Raw genomic sequence first — 6,000 nt, 5'->3', positions numbered from 1 at the left:
TCTGCAGGAACCACTGGAGATCTCTTTGTATAAAAAGAGGTTTGGGGGAGTATTTACAGTTCTGACTGTGCCACCTTCTAGGTTAAAAATAAGTAAATCAGTTGCCTTCCCTGAGTTCAAACCTGTCTAAATAATCCATTCCTATAAAGCCCAGGTCTCATCACACAAACCAAGGCTATGCTTTTGCCTCAGTAGACGAAAACAGGGCTTAATGTCCTAGATATGAGGGAATGACCAAAGGTGAGAACAGTGTTCAAATCGCTATGCAGAGCACCACGAAGAGGAAAACCTACTTAATGGAAAACCTTACTTAATCACAGAATCATTCAGGTTAGAAAAGACCACTAGGACCATCTAGTCCAACCATTGACCCATCCCTACCATGCCTACCAACCACGTCTCTCAGTGCCATAGTTACATGTTTCTTGAATACCTGTAGGGGTGGTGACTCTATCACCTGTTCCAGCCTGTTCCAACCCTCACCACTCTTTCTAAAGAGTGAGAAGAAATTTTTCCTAATATCCAACCTGAATCCCTCCTGGAGCAACTTGAGGCCGTTACTGTAACTGTTACTTCAACTTGTTCCTTGAGAGAGCTCATAAGCCTTCATCCCAGTAGGGAACTATCATGTCAATTTCTCCCTAAGACATGGGCCTTTTTCTTCCTTTTCCCATGCCAATTTTCAAGTCTTGCCTGAAATTTATGGCTCTTTTCACAAAAGTTTTTGCTATAGACCTCAATATATATAAATGAAGTAATGATGGTACCACACAGAGAAGATAATCAATGTCACTTTTCAGCTTAACAGCGAGAAAGATACACGTCTGCAAAGAGCAAGACTCAAAGGCTCTTTTTTCCTCCCTGAGTGGGTGTCTGATTAGAGCAGCTTATCCTATATTAAGGCTGACACAGGACCAAAGACTTTGCATATAGCTCAGGGTTCCCAGGTTGTGCAAGCTGCCCAAGCAGCTTTGAAATCATTAGATGTTCTGCACCCAGCTGTGCTAGTTATGTGACGGAATCACATTTGAGGTTTGACATGTGTCAGGAAAAATGCTCTCATAGAGGCCTCGTAAAGCAGAAGTCTGTTTGCTGCATCACTATTGAAAGGTCCAGGCCATGTGCTGTGAGATGAATGGAAGACATTTGTAATCTTCACAAAGTATCTGACAAGGTCACTGTGTATGCAGAAGGTCGTGCTGCTTAGTCCATTCACATCTGCTTGAGAACAGATACATCCTCTGCCAGTTAATTTTGGTGAGATCTGAGGGTGCAGGCTACCCACACAACTTGCAATCCTGCATGAATCTGATTGTTTTTGATATTCATACTTCCTTTCTAGATTAAGGTTTTGCAGCTCTGACCTACATTCATTGAGCCAGAGCTATAGCTCTTAATCATCACATATTTGTTACTACACCACTGCCGGTGGCTTTCAACCTCACAGCTAAGCAGTGCAGAGCTGCCAGACCTCATGTACCTTGCTACGTGGCCAGTTTAATCCTGGCTTCAAGGTAAGGAGCCAGACTGTGATCTGGGGTGACCAAGGAGCCAGCATCTGGGACTGTGCTGCAGGAAAGGATGGCCAGGTAACCTCTTTCTCAACCACCTCCAGGGATTTATACTCATGGTTTATGAGAAAGTATTTCCTTTTATCTGTGTGCACTTCCCATCTACCAATTCGCTGAATATTCCCTTGTTCGGCAAAGAAGGAAAATGAGAAACCCTGGATCTCTCTTCTCCACATCATTTCTCATTGCCCACTCTCATCTTCAGGACCTCTGCTACTTTTCTGCTTTGCAGGGTATGCAGTCTCACTCCTTCAAATCTCTCTTTGGTTGGGAAGGTTTCATATTTAAACCTTCAAAATTTGTTGTGTTTAAGAACTTCCCCAAGCCCTTGTGATGATACCTTTTGTGAAATCTGTCAAGCAGTGAATATACAGTATTATTCCTGCCTGGGTCTGCCTAATGCTTGGTCTTTTGAAATGTCTTAGAAACTGTTCTTTTTCTATCTTTCAGCCCACTCTTTAAACTTCCTAATGTCTTGTCAATGGTTTTGATTGCCTGTTGAGCTCTGCAGTGCCACCTGGGTCACTTTATGAAACTGAGACAGTTAATTTAGAGCCTTTAAGGTGCTTGAAATGCTCTCATTATGCCTCCAGCCTGGATTACTCTACATTTACTGACACGAAATTTAATTTCTGTTCATCTAACTAGTTCATGTCTCCAAAGATAATAGCAAAGAATTCCAAGAGGGCACTTTACCAGGAGAAGCACGGCTTTATGTTCGTTACCAACCAGTCTGTGTAATGAGGAAGATGTCCTATGGAAAAGAAAAATCCGTGCAGACTTCACTCAGACAGTGTGCTGAGGTGAGAAGGGGGGACCCTCTGTTTTAGACACTCAGATTTCATATGCAAGCAACATAATAAAGCAGCGCCCTTTGTGGCTGCAGGCGGTGTTGCCAGGGTTAATGAGGGATGACTTCCATTTGTAGGACTGGTGCTGGTGAACTGTCTGAGCATTCCAACCCAACTCGACAGGTATTTGTAATGACATGCATCAGACCATAGTGCTGGCTTCCTTCTGTTTCCCAGTGTCTGTAATATTGAGTCAAGGAAGAAACAAAGGATTTGTCCTAACCACATAGAGAAAATTTTTGTGCAGGAATAATCTTGGTGATGGATATTCATGCAGCACATGAATCCAAATTTTCACATGGATTTATTAAGAAAGCTTTTTCTGGAACCAAAAAAAATCAAGAGTCAGACAGACACTTTGGGTAGAAACACGTCTTTCTGGCAATCTCGGGTGGTTCGCTCTCAGCTCTGAGAACACCCACTCCTCCCTGCTGTCTGGAGCAGAGAGGCCACGGGGGTGTTTCAGTGCACTTTAGCAACCGCCTGCATGACTACAGCCCACCACACACAGCCCGAGAGCTGCTCATCTTCTCACGTATTAACTAATTATTCCAGAAAGCATCAAAATAATCAATGAATGACAACTGTGCATCCTTTTGTGATCTGCTTTGCAGCATTACGTCATCACCAAGGCACCATTAAAGCAGCGGTATTTGGGATGTGAGAGTATTCAGGTTCACAGTAATCTTGCTCACTTCAACCCTTCCACCTCCCCCATTCACTTGGAAAACCAGGGAGGAAACGTGCAGCTCCCAACTCCTTCCTTTGCTGGGCATCTCTCTTAGAGCATCCCTAGCATTGGTGATGCTCTCAGGCCAGTGGAGAGGCCGCCTCATGCTGCTGGACCTCCTGCCCTGCCCCACAGCGAAGTTATTTTAAAGCCTGCCAAATTCAGCAGTGTTGATGTGTTCTTCATTCCTCTCCCTGTATCTAGTTGCCGTAGTTACCTCATGTATCTAAGGCAACCAGATGTTGTAGACGAAATAGCATCAACAAGTGCAAGAATGACAAGTGCTGTAACTGGCTGCCCAGAACTAACCTGCCCAGGGCTGGTTCCCACCAAGGAAGAGGTCTTAAGAGAGCTGTGAAGGGATTTTTGGAGCACGTGGCCAGCCTTATCAATTTTTGCAGGAAAAAAAAAAAAATCCAAGCTGGAAAAGAAGCAGCTAAGGCACATTTTGTTTAAATAAGCTGCAGAGGAAAAGGAAGAGTGGAAAACTCCTAAGCTAAGCATTGCTGCTTTATGAAGAAAATTACAGTGGATCTACAGCACCTTAGGTGCTGCCGTATTCCAGCATCCAGCAGGAGCATCTTGCTGCAGCTGCTCTCCTGCACCTCCCTCCCTCCTACAAAGGCTCTGACTCCATGCGAGGGACCAGGGAGAGCTCTGAGCAATTAATTCAGATGTTAAAAGCACCCTCCCTCCCAAGGCTGACAAAGCACAAATCAGGCACAACACCTTTTCAGGGAACCTTTCTCACCACTGAGGGAAGCAGGTGCTTAGCGTTACATTAATTTTAAACCCCTAATTAGTGTTACTTGAATCCTGGCCCAGTTCCAGGTTAATTCATTATATTCTTCCAAACTGAGCTCCCTGCTGGCTTTATTTGCATGCAGCAGGCTGGATACCCACCCACCAACACCTTTTCTTTGCTCTGCATGTAGAGAATGGAGTGGCATTGAGCTGCCATGGAGTTGGGGCTTTGCTATGAATCCAGATCCTTTGCTATGAATGCAGCATTAGCAGCAATAGTCACTGGGAAGCCTTCAGTGCTGCTGAAAGATGTTAAGTATGAGGAGTCGCTGAGGTCCCTGGGTTGTTCAGTCCTGAGCAGAGGAGCTGAGGGGAGGCCTGATGGCGGCTGCAGCTCCTCACAGGGAGTGGAGGGGCAGCGCTGAGCTCTGCTCTGTGTGACAGCGACAGGGCCCGAGGGAATGGCATGGAGCTGTGTCAGGGGAGGGCAGCTGGGGGTAGGGACAGGGTCTGCACCAGAGGGCAGTGGGCACAGCCCCGAGTGCCAGAGCTCAAGTCGTGTTTAGATACAGGACCACCCAAAATCCAAACCCTGTGTGGAATTGGGAGCTGGATTCAGTGACCCTTGTGGGACCTTTCCAGCTTGGGATATTCAGTGATTCTGTAAAGTGCATTGGCCAGAGGTGGGATGGAGCTGCACGTGAACCAGGCCTTGGCCTGCTACTGGTTGCCACAGAGCTTTGGTGGTTGTTGGCCACCAGCACCTTGGGAGCCAAGGATGTTTTGTGCCTTGTGAGTGGGATCTGCTTGTGGGAGCTGGGGGGGATTGCAGAACAACCTGGGCCTTTGTGGCACCAGCTGGCAGCCCAGCTGCACACAGTTATTATAGAACCATCCAGGTTGGGAAAGACCTGTATGATGCTTGAGTCCAGCCATCTACAGAGTCCCATCACTAAGCCATGTCCTCTGACACACGTGTCAAATCTGCTTCTGGCTCTGTGGAATTTTAGCTGAGTAAGAACTGCTGGGTCACCAAACGTGCTAGGGCAAGGAGCAGTACAGGAGGGATGAGGAAAAGGACTTGGCATGTTTCAGCCAGGATTTCAGCTTGGCTGAGTTATCAAGCAATCAGAGACACAAAAATGTCATTGTGCAGAACTGGCTCCAGAGCACATCATGCCTTAAGCTGTGAGGTGAAGGTGAGGGGAGAGGAGGGCAGCAGGGGCACTGTGGAGGGTGTTCAGGCACTGGCATTGCCTGGTGCACAGCAAAATGTGAGAAGAATGATCACTTCTTGGGTGTTTGCTGGACTGGATAGGAGGTACTTAAGACCTGTGTGAGCAATTAATGCTGATTAGCAGTTCCCTCTGCTGGTTGAGCTAATGAAGTTATGGCTTCTGTCCTATAGGCATATTTCTACTGCTGGAAGATGCAGTTAAGCCAAGTGATATGATATTTCTGCATATAACTTAATGAGGACAGCTACACAAAACAGTGCTGGGGGGGGATCTGTGCGACAAAATAAAACCATAGCTCACTTTTCTGCCATCAAACTCCTTTCTGGTAACGAAAAGAGCAGAGCAGCCAGGGCTGCTTGCTTTAGGAGTGATCCTGGCATATATTTCCCCAGATAGTTCAGATGCTGATGATAATTTGTGTCGGTTTTGTTGCTGCATCATCTCACAGGTTCGTATGTGCGTACAGGCACTGTTTGTGTGGGACTTGGAGCAAGAGTGGAAATCTACCAATTGTTTAATGTTTTATAAAATGTTATTTTAAGAGGCTGTGCATTTCATTTTTTAATGGAGCAAAATACTTTTCCCTCCTCCTTTCTTCCTTTAAGGAAGGGTAAGACAGACCATTAACAAGTATTCTGCATCTCTCACATGAGATGTGGTGACTTACATAAAACAAGATATGAGCCAATTGTTATGAAACTCCAAAGTCTTAAATCACCATGAAATAAGAAATAGAGGAAGCCCATTTCAGGCCAGGTAGTTGGTATCTGATCTGCTACCTTCTGTCCAAGCATCTCTCCATGATGCGGTTCTGCAGGAAATGAGGACTTGCTGTGAATCCACTGTCTGCTCACAGACCTGAAATC

Source organism: Meleagris gallopavo, chromosome 3 (genome assembly GCF_905368555.1).
Source record: "Meleagris gallopavo chromosome 3, MGAL_WU_HG_1.1, whole genome shotgun sequence".
In the NCBI taxonomy this organism is placed as follows: Eukaryota; Metazoa; Chordata; class Aves; order Galliformes; family Phasianidae; genus Meleagris; species Meleagris gallopavo.
This window is presented reverse-complemented; position numbering follows the sequence as displayed.